At 38.0% G+C, this 16,214-nt stretch overlaps 1 protein-coding gene across 1 annotated transcript in view; it reads right to left on the bottom strand.

Moving 5' to 3' along the window:
* The window catches only part of PRKDC (protein kinase, DNA-activated, catalytic subunit), a 4,917,417-nt gene that overhangs the window by 4,850,265 nt on the left and 50,938 nt on the right, over positions 1-16,214 (bottom strand). The window lies entirely within an intron of this gene.

The following is a 16,214-nucleotide window of genomic DNA, read 5'->3' as shown; positions in this document are numbered from 1 at the left end:
TTATCTTTTAAAAAAATATACTTCACCAAGGCCAGTGATCTTAAAATGCTCCCCCCCCCCAAGTCAAGATAATGATTCAGTCTTAAAAGCTGCATAGACTAATTATCTAGTTAAAATTAAAAATACTATAAGATTTGACAATGACTAAACATTAGAGATGTCCAAGTAAAGCAAAAGTGCCAACTGCTAAAAGCTTGAATGAAACAATATTATAGCACAAATATGGTTTCAAGCAAAAATAAGGTTTCACCTTCCAGAAGGAAAGATTTTCAACACCTTGAAGATGCAATGGACTTCATATAGTAAAACAAAGAAATGGACTGGAATCTATCAAATTCTTTGAAGAGAAATGCAACAAGAGATGGTTAGTTAATAAGACAAAAAAAAGTAAAAAAACTGAAGGACAAATGAAAATAAAAAGAATTCTTATCAATTTAAATAAGTTCTTGAATACTTATGAACAAGTACGGATTATTTTTTACAAGGTAAATTATTTCTGTCCCTACTTTAAAAGGTACTAGTTCCTCATTTAGAATGTTAGAGTCTTTTAGCTATACAGGAAATTAGAGAGACTTATCTCATTTAAAAGTTTAAAAGGTTAGTCTATTAGTTTTATTAAAAATGAAATTATATTGAAACTTGTTAGGTGGCAAACTTTGTTTATCTTGGGATTGTTGAGTAATGTACTATTAAACATAATACAACATGCAACAAATGATACTGAAGAGGCAAATCAAGTTACATTTGGGTTCTTACAATGGTCCAGTAGTGTGCTACTGATAGTACAATTGGCATGCAACAGCACCCAGGAAAGACATGCTATGTTACCAAGTATAAAAAAATATAGCTCACAGATATAAAAGTTATTACTGGAATGATATCAAATAGAGTAACTTTTACAAATTAAACCTGGATCACACATAGCATATAAACTTGGATTAAAAGAATGACAGTTATATCTCCTTTAGAAAATGACAGTCTGCTTTATATTAAAACATCTCATATAAATAGTGCTTACTGAATCATTACATGTTATTTCTTTAAATACAATAGTTTTTAACTGGTTAAAATACTTTGAAACTGTTTTTTTTTTTTTGGTGGTTTGGAGAGGTTTAAGGGTTTGATATGTAATGTAGAGGTGGCTTGGATTCACTTGCAAGCACTTATGTGAAAAGTAACTGATGGACTGTTCACTTTCAAGCCCTTATAAAAAACAGCTTGAAAAAATTAAATTCATGAGCACTTTTGTGATGCTGTGCCCCCACGCCCATTGCTAATTAAATATACAAATTCTGAGATCACACTACATTGGGGAAAAGGGGTGAATTTCCTGTTCCGCGTTGTACTACGATCTCCATTCAAAACGTTCAAAGTTTCAAAACTTTGATAATACGGTGACGACCATATGACTTTTGAATTTTTGAAACTTTGATAATCTGATGGGGACCCCAATGTAATATATCACAAAAGAGTACCAAAATACATTATTAAAATAAAAGAATTGGTATGTTAAAGAGATCAAAAATTTCCTAGAAATAAACATGAATGGTGAAGTATCTGACATTGTCCTGTGAGATTCACTAAAGGCTTACTTTACTGGAAGAGTTGCATGCTAATAAATTAGTAAAACAAAAGAAAAGGACAAAGAATTGAATACACTACAGTCCAAAACACCAAATGACATTAGTCAGTCTGAAAAACGTAAATACGAAATAATGTTGCAATTCTAAATCAAAGTTACAATAAACCTGGAAAACATTAAACTTCAGCCATATTCAGTAAACCCTTTAAGCTTACATGAATTTGTTCTTAGATAAAAAATAAAACTAAATCAAAGAAATTATAACACAAAAAATAGTAAAAAAAGGAAATTTTAAAGCCCTCAAGAATATTATGAAAACATAGATACAAATAACCTAGATAATGATAATAAACTTAAAACTTGTCTAAAGGAAAAATATAGATAATAAAACAGCAAGTGAACAAAAAAATTGACAGACCCTTTACTTTAACAGAAATAAAACAAAAAGTAAAAAAAAAAAAAAAAAAAAAAAAAAAAAAAAAAAAGCTGTCGGGCATAGATGGTCTTATAACCAGAACTATATAAAATACTACCAGATGATGCAGTTAAATATTAGATAAGGTCTATAGAGAAATAAAAACGGATTACATCCCACCCCCCAATCATGGGAATATTCCCTTATCACCCATTTTAAACAAGACAAGGATCCAACAAAGTGTTGATCATACAAACCCATTTTACTTTTAAATGTGCACTACAAGACATTCATGTCCATTTTACTAACAGAGTTAATCTACTTATACCTAAACTAATTAAAAATGATCAAACTGGGGCCATTTTAAATAGACAAGTACAGGATACTATAAGAATACATGCATTCATAAACTATACAAATGAAAATAAAAAAAAAATTACTTTCTATCATTAGTCTTCACTTATGTTTGACTCCAGTTAATTGGTCATTAAAACACTAAGTGTATAATTTCTCACGAGGTAACTGCATTAATTTCCAAGTTATACAGTAACTCTTGTGCTTATGTTGAAGTATGTAATTTTCTTTCTAATTCCTTTACATTACAAAAAGGCACAAAACAATGCTGTCCATGACCACCTTTACTTTTTGCATTAGCTATAGAACCTTTTGCTAACAGTATTAGGTCCAATAAAATCATTAATAGCATCAAAATAAAATATTTTGAACTAAAGATTTGACTGTGTATATATTTTACCAACAGGAAATACAGAATTCATTAAAACATATAATTAGTTCTAGGAAGCATTTTTTAGAATCTCAAACTTTAAATCGTAATAAAACATTAATAAAAATTTTAAAATTCATACAAAAAAATCTTTAAACTTCAATTGGAATAGCAACAACATAAAATAAGTTAGTATAACCATTGTCTAATAGTAAAGAAGTTCTACAAACTTGCAACAGGTTGTTAATAAATTTTAAGTTTAGTCACAAACTGGAACAAAATAACGATTAATGCTTATCAAGATGTCAATTCTCCCCAAAATATTGTTAGTCTTACAATCTTTAGTACTATCTCCACAAAAAAAATTCAAGATAAATATTCTACTTAATATTTTTGGCATCTGAACAAACCAAGAGATTCCTCCGATTGGCACAGAAAAGGTTGGGATAGGATTCCCTGGTATTCAATTGCACGCTACTTCGACAACTGTAAAAAGTTGTAGCATTGTGGATAAATTCATTTTATTATTCAAAATGGAAACCAATACATTGAGAATTATTAAATAAATATATCACAACCAGTCAAACAAAAAGTCCAACAGTTTTGAAAGATTTTTGTGTAAATGGAATTACAGCCTCTTCTCAAAATTCCCTATTTAAAGAGCATCATTTCCACTTTCCAAAAGTTCACATATTCTAACCATTGTATTAAAGAGTTAATATCTTCTAGGTTTCCAGTTGAATATACAAATGACTGCTTAGAAACTCATAACTTCAACAAAATACTAGTGCTGAAACATAGTAAAATTATTGGCATCAGTTCTCAAATGGTACTGATATATGGTTTAAAATGCAAGGTCCAAATACAATTGAGATTCTGATAAATGGTTAATTTTACAAACAGAGACTTTGTGAACAAAGATTAATAAAAATGTAACCAACAGGAGATAAAAAGTAGTCCCCCAAATTATTGGGATTCTTAATGAATACAAATAATGCAAAGAAAAAAATATTTATCACAAATGTATAAAATTAAGTTAGATGTCACATATTTAGACAATTCTTTTTTGCAAATACTCCCCCCAAAAAATAATGAAAACTTCTCTGATGAATACAAGAAAATAAAATCTACAGATACAGCTACATCTTCATTACATTGGAAACATTTCAGTTGGAAATTCTTACAAAGAGCTTTTGTCACTCCTAACAAAATTGCAATTATTATAAATCAAACATAATTAATTGTTGTAAATGCGATTCTGAAGTAATAGCAGATCAAACACACATGGTATATGAATGTGAAGTCATTTCCCCTTTCAGAAAGGAATTAATACCTTAATTCAAGTTCTATGGCCTGATAGATGTAACATTTCTAAATTTTTTGAGTTACCCAATACTTCGATTCCAGAGATAATTCCAAAAAAAAAAAGTGCCTCTTCTTTGGGCTATTCTTGCTATAGCCAGAAAAATAATTAAATTGGAAAAGTAAAGTTACCCCCTCTAGTGTTCAATTTATTAGTATGGCAAAAACTGTCTGCAGTAGTGAACTGCATACTATAAAGATGAGACTTCTAATATTACATTCATACAAATCTCAGATTAAAAGACTTGCTTGAAAAAAAAATCAATTATGTAGAACTGATTTATTGAACAGCTGTGGACCTATGCAAATAATTATGATTGATTTGCTTTAAAACAAATTAAAAAATAAGGATCCTGCACTACAAAAATACTTCTATTAAGAAAAAAATTGTTTTACTTAGTTAACTTTCTCCCATCTCTTCCCCTCTCAAAGTATTTTTCCAAGCACTGAGATGACCTGAAGTAGGACATATGCTTTAGAGTTCTCTACAAGTTTAACAAAGTTAAAAACAGTCCAATATTTCCAGATTTTCTTGTTCTTTCAGGTTTCACAAATTATCATAATCCCACACTTGTCAATTTCCATGTTACTGATTTTATTCCTCTATCTCCATCTCTCAAATCCTGTCTCTGCTTCATTTCCAAAGTATTCACAATTATTCTGGTCAATTCTTGCGCTTTTTCCTTCTCTCATGCATTTTCCTTTGAAACACTGAAAAAGTTTCACTGGCAGTGCATCTTTTTTATTACCAGAACAAGCAGTAGAATATCCTTACATTTCACAGCTCACTTTTTGGACAAACTTTGTATTTCCTCCTTAGCACGTACTGCATCAAAAAATAGTTTTGTCCCTCTAGGAAATACTTTGAAGATAGCTTGGTACAGCAGTTTGAATTCTGCACCTGCTTCTCAACATTCCCTGAATAGTGGGATAAAGTTGCTCTTCTGCATGGTATACAGCGAGTAATCATTCTCCAAAAACATACAACCGTCTCCCACTGTTAGTACTTTGTCCTTCTGCCACACTTTTACAAGAATCAACTCCTGCTGGTAGGATTGCATCTTCACTATTAGAGGTCTAGGTTGCTTACTGCTGGCCAAGTGTAGAGCACACACACACACACACACACACACACACACACACACACACACACACACACACACACACACACACACACACACACACACACTTTCAAATAACTAATATTGTAAATAAAAGTCCAGCTGCTTATTTGTACTTTCATAAAAGCAACAGTCCGTTCCTTCCAGCTTCTCTGGTACAGCAGAAAAGAAAGCAACAGTCCGTTCCTTCCAGCTTCTCTGGTACAGCAGAAAAAAATCTCTCGTCTTCCCTATGTGCTTGTTCTTTATTATATTTTGAAACCTCTCCTCTTGAGCAGTCTCATATTCAGCCAGCCTTTTCTTCATTTCGAACTCTTGATTTGTGCAGTTTTATCACGTCATCTAAGTATTTGTTTAAAGCTTCTTTTTCTTCCAGCCTTTTGTTATTCGAGTCGATATACTTAGCGTTTTGCTTATTTTAATCAGGTCTGTGTGCAACTGGGTTACTGACTACAAGTCCACTGGCTTTCTCTTATAAGTCTCTGTTTTCATACTCTGAGGTGAAGTTAAGCTGTTGATCAACAAGCAGCCATTTTGGAAGTCCCAAGAACAGTGAAATGTTAAGTGAAAGATGACCACCTGTTGAGTTTTTAATCGAGTCGAGAGCAGAAGCTACGGTTAAAAAAAAAAAAAAAAATAGATTATCAGTATGGCATTTTAAATAATGCATGAAAATTACAAGAATCTAAAGAGGTTAGAAAAGATTAGGAAGAGAGTGTGGAAAGGAAATATAAAAAGCAACAGTGGGAGGATATCTGTATGGCCCCTTAGTATGCAAAGTCCACAAGGTTTAGAATTTTTGCAAGGAAAATGTTTGGACAGATTTTATGCCCCAAGCAGACTACAACAAAATGTTTCCTCAGGTAGACAGCAATTGCTAGAGGTCTGACAGAAACAGAGAGGTGACCAAGAACTTTTTTCGGGGAGTGTAACAAGTTGGCATATCCAAAAAATTCCTTGCAGCATATTTTTTGCCAGAAATGTTGGCGAAGCAAATGACTGTAAACAAAGAAATTATTCTTTTCAGCTGAGTTATAAGACCCAAGTTGTCTAGCAATAGCAACGCCTTGCGAAATGTAATGCTATTGGCCGCCCAAAAAAGCAATTACTTGAAAATGGAAATGAAAATCTAAAAATAAACCATAACCAATTACATATTGTAAACAAGAGAAATGGAAGTAGGATTCTTTAGAAAAGGGAAGGAGCAAATTACAAATTAATTTGTGGGAATGATTCTTATAGAAAAAAGCTCAGGAGGAAGAGTGAAAATGAAGAGAAAGCAGAAAGACAAGATGTTGGAGTGAATAATTGAAGAAAATGTATAATTCATGAAACTAAAGAAAAAGTACACTTTTTTCTTTTCTATAAAACTGTGTGCATGCCCATATCTTCATCTAGAATTCTGTGAAGTTAATATGTTTACATAAAACAGAAATTCAAAAAACTAATGAATAGCCAATACACACCAATATTAAGTTGCTAGGGTGTCTGTCCAAACAAACTATAGTGTTTTCAGATTACTAGGCAGCCTGCTAGTTTAGCACAGAAGGTCAAGTCTATTTGTTAAATGGCTTTCACCTTTAGCCCGGGATATTAGTTCCCTCGGTCTCCCAATAGCAAACGGCATGGTCAAGCAAAAGTACGTTGAGTATGATCACCTACTTATACTCAGGCACAGTTCCAGTAATGTTTAAATCACAGTTTAGCAAGTAGTTTCCAACAAAATTCCAAAAAACTATAAATGCCCCAGATGACATTCCCTCATACTTCCTTAGCATAGCAGCAGAAGCCATTGCCCTCCCTATCAGCATACTAATTAACCGCTCCATCCAAGAAAGTATTGTTCCTCAAATCTGGAAAAAGCCTACATCATTCCCCTACATAAAGGTGGTACCAATACTAATATTACCAATTTCCATCCCATCGCCATCCTCTCTCCCCTTTCAAAAGTCCTAGAGAAATGTATCCATCAACAACTCCTTCCCCATCTCCAGGACAACAATCTATTAACTCCCACACAGCATGGATTCAGACCCCATCATAGTACTATGACTGCCCTCCTATCCTTCCTTGAAACTGTGAATAAAGCAAGAGATTCTGGCCTCACTGTATCTACCATCCTACTTGATCTCTCTAAAGCTTCCAACACCATCTCTCATAATCTACTTCTTACTAAGCTATCTAACCTAAACCTTTCCCCCTCTTCCCTCCATTGGTTTACTAGCTATCTCTCCAATAGGCAACAAGCCGTCAAGTGAAAAAAAAACACCTCCTCCTTCCTCAACACCCCTACAGGTGTTCCACAAGGTTCTATTTTAGGCCCCCTCCTCTTCAATATCTTCATCAATGACTTTTACCACTCTATCCCCCTTGCAAACCTTATTCAATATGCAGATGACTCAACAATTATCTGTGCTGCCTCATCCATCCCAACTCTTCTAAAACTTACCCAAGATGCCTTCACCACCACAGAACAATGGATGAAAGACAACCATCTTGCACTCAATGCTGCTAAAACTAAACTTATGGTATTTACCCCCTCCAAAACTCATAACTTGGATAGATCTCTATTCTCCATCACCAGCCAAAACACCACATCTCTTGAACTAGTATCTAGAAACCAAACTACTAGGAGTCCAAATTGATGACGAGCTCAAATTCAACTCCCAACTCCTACTAAATATAAAAAAACTCACCAAAACCTAGGCCTGCTCTACCGTCACAATCTGTTCCTCACCTCAACTACCAAAATTACTCTACCACATTTCTCCTTCCCTCCCTTCTCTATGGTGCCCCTCTTCTTATAAACCTACAATCTTCCCTGAAAACCAAGCTCTCATCTTGTTACAATAAAATAGCCAGATTCGCCACCAGTAACAAATCATCCACCCATCACTGTGAACCTCTTCATAAACTCAACTGGCTAGAGCTTCCCAACTACCTCTACTACACTCAGCTCACCTATGCACATAAACTCATTTTTCAGCCATCCCTCTCTCAACTACCTTCAAAATGCATAAAACTCAAAGACTTCCAAGATCTAATAATCAAAACCTCCTAGAAGTTTACAGACCCCTACACCCTCCAGGACAAAACCTCCTGTCCTTCTCATTAGCACGCCTATGGAACTCCCTTCCCCCCTTCATTCATACAATTGTAAGCCTGCCATCCTTTAAAAAGTCTCTACACTCATTTAACATCCTCTTGGGAATGCTCCTATTCACATCCCTCATAACCTACTCTCTAATCCCAATCATTTCCCCTTTCCTTTTTCTCAAATCCCAGCTAGCAAATTCATGCCAGCTCCTAGCATACAACTCCTTATTTGTTCCCTGAAATTTTTAGCAAAAAAAAAAAAAAATTTTTTATGCCTGTATCACTTGTTTTTGTTGATATTTTTTTCTAACTTATAATCAGAATTTCTACAATGTTTTTTTTTTCTTCAATTTCGCATATAAACTATGTGTGTAACATAACCTTTGTATAATCTGTACAATCTGTATGTATAATATAATCTTTGTATAATCTGCATGTGGAGCTTTTCTCCCCAGGACTCCATTGAAAACGGGTTCTTCACGCCCAATGGACTATCCTGGTTAAACAACTGCAAATAAATAAATAAGCCTAAATTCACAAGGAAGAAGGTGGCAGATAATTTAGAGCTAGGTCATTCTTCTCAGTTGTGGGTAAGTTAATGGGGAAACTTATGCAGGCTCTTTAGAAAACCTGTTTAAAAGCAACTACCCGCTACCAGCAGGCCTATAAAGCACAGATGAAGTAGTCACTTGCACAGTTATGAATGCAAATTATGCAGTCCTGAAAATGAGCAGTCTATCTCAACTATTTCAGACCTTTTGACACTAAAAAAACATATCTTGGCAAGCAATTGTAACCAGGACTATCAATGTAAAATGGGAAAAGCAAAAGCTACCCAAGAGTTTACAGTATAAAACAAGAACAAGTGGGTATTTTGTACTGACGTCTTTGTCCATTCACAAAGAGTCCAGTAGGGGGATCTTTTGTTTTTAGTCATCATACTCAGATTACTTCATATGCTCATCAAATCGTAACATTACAACTGGTGTGAGGATCTAGTTGCTTTTCAGCTGTTAGAATGTGTATTGACATTAGGCTATGTTAATGAACCAGCCTATAAAGATCTATAGTAAAACAAGAAAATGGGTTACATTATTATCTGTAACTTCTAGACACCTGAAAATTTTAATCCCTTTTTACAATATGTTTTATTAAAAAAGTAAAAATGACAGAACTAGGTGGGGACTGTACAAAAATGTTTCACAGAAAGGTTAAGGAATTAGGGACCTTTTAGTCTAAAGGCAGATTAAGACGGTCTTTGTCCTACAGAGGAAAAGATGACCGTTCTAGCTTTAAGACTAAGTAATGCATCTGCATTTATCCCATTAAGTCATTATCTTTATTAACAGTAGCAAAAACACTGAAATTTTAAAACATTAGATTTGGGACACAATAAATTTAAAGATATGAGCAACTAGATGTCAGGAATAATGTTGCATCGAAATCCTGAGGCTTGCAAGTTAAAAGTATCAATAAAAATATAACTTTGGTCTTGGGCATACTGAAAAGGCAGAAGATACACATTCAAAAGTATGTCATGCATACTGTTGTGACGCCCGTGCCCTGGCCCAGCAATCAAGAAGCCTCAATCCCACTACTAACACCAGAGAGGGCATCTCATATGTGAGGAAAGGATAACAAATACACACAGAAGTGCAAATTCCTTTAAGAGCACACAGAGATCAGTCTGGGACTGGTCACTCCCTTGCTCCTCAGGTCCCCAATAAGACTCCCCACTGGCACAGCTATAGGGTCCAGATCTCAGCCTAGCTGGGCAAGTTAAAATCTCCAGCACCCTCTGTCCAACCAGTACTTTGTGTCCCTGCCCATCTAACTGACACACACCGAGATGAGTTTATACAACCACACAAGACACTTCTGGGGATGGCTGGCACAGGTTCTCCAGCAGTCCACCTTTTACCCAGACTATAAGGTAGTAATTACTGCTACCACCCAGCTAATTATTATCAGCTACTCAAAGGCCCTTAAAAGGGGTGTCCAATTATTACTGTGCAATATTAATATCCAATTGGTAAGTGTGACTAAACAGTCAAAGCTTATCTGAAGTGACTTGGACAGTAAACTCTATAAATATGCAATGTATTCTAGAGCTTAACTTATCTCTACACAAACCAGCCACAGTTAAAAGGTTTTGAAATACTTAAATTATTAAAACCACAAGATAACAACACTTTCTACTACACAGTCAGTGCTAGTCAAGAGAGTTCAGAGATCACACAGAAATACTTAAAAATAAATCAGTAGTACAGTTCTGACATCGCAAAAAAACACAGTCTAATCATAATTCCTGTCTACTTCTAGGGGAAAACACAGTTGTAACATACTACTTACATAAACAGAGCATAAGGCAGTGCTGAGTTGGATATCAAAGACAATAATGTTAAATAATCTCTGGTTCTCGCTGCTTAAATTGAAACTGCAGTTCTGCTAAAACATTACATCATGTTACACTTTTCTGCTGTTCCCAGGATACACATTAACTGCATTTACATTCTTAACATCTCCCTTTTATCTTGCAGCCGGTAAGGAACAGAGCAATAAAAATACATTTGCATGTTTAAATCTAGCAATTTAACTCTTGGTTAAAACAACAAAGAATTTCTTCATCTAGACTTTTCGGCACCACTGTCCCTTCAAAGGCTCACCACAGGTTTTTACTGGGTCAGTAGAGAGCACTGTTGCCACATTTTTGTAACAGCATTTTTATTTCATTTAAGATAACGAGCATGCAATTCACATTCATATTTACAAATAGAATTTTATACATAATTCTATCTGGCTAGGCTGGCAGCCTTCACATTTCTCCCCCCTCCCTGGAGAACTCTATCTAGTTTTTCAAGTGATCCTTGAGAAACGCCGCTTGAGTGGGTTAGGTCTGAGTGTACTTCACCCCATTCCCGGGTCTTGAAAGCCCATCTACATTGGCATTGCTACTCCGGCATATCATATGCTTGCAACCCTAGGCTCCATATTAACAACTTGGCATTTTGCTGACTGGCTCTGTTTAACCACATTAGAGGGTTGCGATCTGTCATAACAGTGAATTTCCTTCCATACAGTTAAGGCTGAAGTTTCTGCAGTGCCCACACTATGGCTAGACATTCCTTTTCTACCACTGCATAACATTCCTCCCTGGGCTGGAGCCTATGACCGAGATAAACCTCTGGGTGCTCTTCTCCCTTTGAAGAAATCTGGCTAAATACAGCCCCCATCCTCTGGTTCAAAGCATCCACCTACAGAAATTATTTGCTCTAATCTGGACTGGCTAACACAGGGGGTCCTCCCAAAGCTTCTTTAAGCTTCTGGATTGCCTGCTCACATGCTGTGGTCCATACTACCTTATCTGGCCTGTTCTTCCTTGTCAGGTCTGTGAGGGGAGCAGCTATGGTACTATAACTGGGGACAAACGTTCTGTAGTACCCTGCTGTCCCTAAAAATGCCCTCACCTGAGTTTTAGTAAAAGGTGCAGGCCATGCCTGAATAGCTTCCACTTTGGCAGGTTCTGGCCTTATCTTACCACTCCCCACTCTATGTCCTAGGTAGGAGACCTCCACCATACCCACATGACATTTGCTCGGCTTAATGGTCAACCCTTCCCTCTGTGGTCTGCCTAGCACCTCCCTGACATGCTGAAGGTGCTCTAGCCAGGAATGGCTGTAGATGGCATCATCACCTAGGTAAGCAAGGGCAAACCCTCCTGCTAGGATATTATCTACCGGCCTCTGGAAAGTCGCTGGGGCATTCTTCATCCAAAGGGCATCTTTGTGAACTCATACAAGCCAAAAGGAATCACAAAAGCCGACTTCTCTGTAGCACTGGGAGTCAAGGGCACTTGCCAGTAAATCTTGGTATGATCAATGGTTGTAAGATGCTTAGCCCCACCTGGCTGCTCTCGGGCCTCATCTGTCCTAGGCATGGAGTAAGCATCAGACTCAGTGTGACTAATTTCCTGTAGTTCAAACAGAACCTGGTGTTGCCATCCTTCTTTGGCACCAGCACCACTGGGGAGGCCCAGGGACTGTTGGACTCTCGAATCACCCCTAGTTCCAACATCTCCTGTACCTCCTCTCACAGAGTTTGTCAGACTCTCTCAGGAACCCTATAAGGGGCCTGCCTAATAGACCTTTGGGGTCCTGTATCCACCTGGTGCTGCACCAGGTGGGTGCACTCTGGTTTCCCAGTGAACATGTCCCCATATTCCTGCAACACTGCTCGGATTTCTCAAACCTGGGTAGGAGACAGCTGTTGGGACATTGCTACCCCTTCCACTGAGGTGTCAGCCCAAGCCTCACTGAAGAGATCAGTCTCCAGATCTCCCCCAGACTCCTCCTGCAATCCACTGCAAATACTCATCACAAGGGCCTCCCTATAATGGCAAGGTTTCATCATGTTAACATGGTATAATGTGTGCCCCTGCCATCTGCCTAGCAGTTCCACCAAGTAGTTAACATCACTTACCTTGCTTACCACCTTGTAGGGTCCCTCCCAAGCTGCTTGCAGCTTGTGTCTGACAGGAATGAGAACCATTACCTGCTGCCCCACAGCATACACTAGCTCTAGCATTCCTGTCATGCCACACCCTTTTCTGTTGTTGGCTTCTGCCAGGTTCTCCTGGGCCAAACCCATGAGTTCCCCAAGCCTTGTCCTGAGGTCTAGAACGTATGCCACAGACTCCTTGTGAGACTCATCACCTTCCCACTCATCACAAATTAAATCTAGAGGTCCCCTCACCCTATGCCCATACAGCAACTCAAAGGGTGAAAAAAATCTGTGGATTCCTGGGGAACTTCTCTGTAAGCAAACAGATGGGGCAAATATTTGTCCCACTCCCTCAAACTGATCTGCAAATACCCGTAGCATGGATTTGATTGTAGAGTTTAACCTCTCAACAAGACCATTAGTCTGGGGATGGTAGGGGTTAGTCTTAATGTGCTTCACCCCACAGGACTTCCACAGACAACCCAGCAGGTCTGATATGAAGTTGCCACCTGTCAGACAGCATTTCTTTTGGGAAACCTACCATGCTGAAAATCTCTAACAAAGCATTTGCCACCTTTTCTCTCAATGGAGGACAAAGCCACTGCCTCAGGGTATCGTGTAGCATAATCCACTACCACTAGGATATAATTTTTCCCCTGTGGAAATTGGGGTACTCAAGAGGACCTACAATATCCATAGCTACCCTCCGAAATGGCTCCTCCATCACAGGCAAAGGCATCAAAGGAGCTCTCACCTTGTCTCCTGGCTTGCCTACCTTTTGGCACTGCTTACAGGTCCTGCAGTACCTAGTTACATCTCTGGAAATTTCAGGCCAATAGAAGTTCTACATAATACACCTCTTTGTACACTTTATGCCCATATGACGTGCAAAGAGAATATCATGGGCTATGGGTAGAAACACCAGACGGTAGGCTCTAGGCACTACAAACTGCTGTACTCTCACCTTCTAGCCCTCCCTGCCAGGTATAGAGCTCCCTTCTTCCCAAACTCTTCTGAAGTAGCACATTGTCTATCAGCTAACCAGCTCCTCATGTCGTCAGGCAAAGTGCCAAGCACTTGTTCCCTCACCAAAAGGTCTGCCAGCCCTTGAAAAGTGGTGACCTGACATCCACTCACCTATGGAAGTAAGTGCTCAATTCAGCAACATACACACACACACACACACACACACACACACACACATACATCTGCCTTGAGTCTATGCTCCTGAAACCTTTTCCTATACGTTTCAGGTGTTAGCTTAAACAGTTCTAAAAGACATTTCTTAACAGCAGTACAATCAAAACATGCAACATCCATCATTTTAGATAAAACCGTTACAGCTTTACCATGGAGTAAGGGAACATGAACCGTACCCAGAGCCCTTGGTCAACTTCGCACTGTTTACATACTCTCTCAAACATATGAATGAAACTATCAAAATTATCCCCCTTTTTAAACTGAGGAAGACATTTAACTGACCTTTTGTGCTTCTGGTGTCCAGTTACTCCCTTCCCTATTACCTCCAGGACTCTGGTGAAAAGTCAGCATCTCCTTCTCATGCTGCCTCCGCCTCTCTTGTTCCTCAGCTTGCAGAGTAAACAATTCCTCATTATCCTCAGCCTGCATTTGCTTCTAATTCCACACGCCTGGCCTCCAACTCAAGTCTCTTTAGCTCCAGCTGGATTTTTAAGTCCACTGCAAAAAGGCTGAGCTGTCCATTCTCCGAGGGAATTATATTTCCACTGCCAGTCTGACTGTCCTCCTGGTTGCTGTTTTTGGATGCAGCTGTAACCAAGGCTGCAACCAGGTCTGCCTTAGTCAGGTTTCCATGCACCAGTCCCCTAGCCTGGCCCATCTCCGCCAACTGGCTCCTTGTCAGCTTTCCATACTCCTCTGCTCAAATGCTGCCTGCTCACCCTGACTGACTATGCTAACAAAAGAAATAAAACAATTGTGATCTGAACTCTGAGTATTCACTGCATGGCTGTTTTAGAGTACAAAACACCTTCAAAGCTCACTGTACACAAGCTACAGGATTCGCTTTACCCACACAACTACAAGCCAATTAGTATTTGACAACTAATTAATATGGGATGTGGATATCCCACCACTGCCAAATATATGTTAGGATATCCCAACCACTGCCACCAATTATGTGACGCCCGTGCCCTGGTCCAGCAGTCAAGGAGCCTCAATCCTCACCACTAACACCAGAGAGGGCAGCTCATATGTGAGGAAAGGATAACAAATACACAGTAAAGTGCAATTTCTCTTAAGAGCACACAAAGATATGTCAGTCCCGGGGCTGGTCGCTCCCTTGGTCCCCAATAAGACTCCCCACTGTCACAGCTATAGGGTCCATATCTCAGCCTAGCAGGGTAAGCTAAAACCTCCAGCACACTCTCTGTCCAACCAGTGCTTTGTGTCCCTGTCCAACTAACTGACACACACTGAGATAAGTTTATACAACCACACAGACTTCTGGGGAAGGCTGGCACAGGTTCTCCAGCTGTGTCCCTTTTACCCAGACTATACAGTAGTAATTACTGCCACCACCCAGTTAATAATATTACTGTGCAATATCAATATCCAATTGGTAAGTGTGACAAAACAGTCAAAGCTTATTTGAAGTGACTTGGACAGTAAACTCTATAAATATGCAATGTATTCTAGAGCTTATCTCTATACAAGCCAGCCACAGTTAAAAGGTTTTAAAATATTTAATAAATAATTAAAACCACAAGACAATACTTTGAGTAGCACTGACTGTGTAGTAGAGTTCAGAGATCACACAGAAATCATCATGTCACACTTTCCTGGTGTTCCCAGGCTGCACATTAACTACATTTACATTAACATCTCCCTTTTGTTGTCATCTTGCAGCTGGTCAGGAACAGACCAATAAAAACATATTTGCATGTTTAAATCTAGCAAATTAACTCTTGGTTAAAACAATAGAAAAATTGTTCTAGACTTTTCTGCATCACTGTCCCTTCAAAGGCTCACCACAGGCTTTTAATGGGTCAGTAGAGAGCACTGTTGCCACATTTTTGTAACATTTTTTTTCATTTAAGACAACAAACCTGCGATTCATATTCATATTTACAAATGATAGAATTTTGTATCTGGCTAGGCTGGCAGCCTTCACCCTTCACAACTGTATTCAGTTTGCATCTGGGTACCTTCATCTGTGGGTCACTGGAACCCCCCCCCCCCCAGAAGAGCCCGGTGGAAACTGCTCCAAAAACATATTTAGTGAAAGAAATACTGTATATTAAATTCTAGTACAAACACAAATATTCACTTCTAAACATACATGGAAACATCAAAAATAGAAATCTCAAAGCCAAACAGGTTACACTACAAATCACTGCATGCCGATATCCATCCATCCCCCTTTTTCCTCATTGT

This window comes from Protopterus annectens, chromosome 3.part0 (assembly GCF_019279795.1).
Source record: "Protopterus annectens isolate FY-2018-M chromosome 3.part0, PAN1.0, whole genome shotgun sequence".
Taxonomy (NCBI): domain Eukaryota; kingdom Metazoa; phylum Chordata; order Ceratodontiformes; family Protopteridae; genus Protopterus; species Protopterus annectens.
This window is presented reverse-complemented; position numbering and strand designations above follow the sequence as displayed.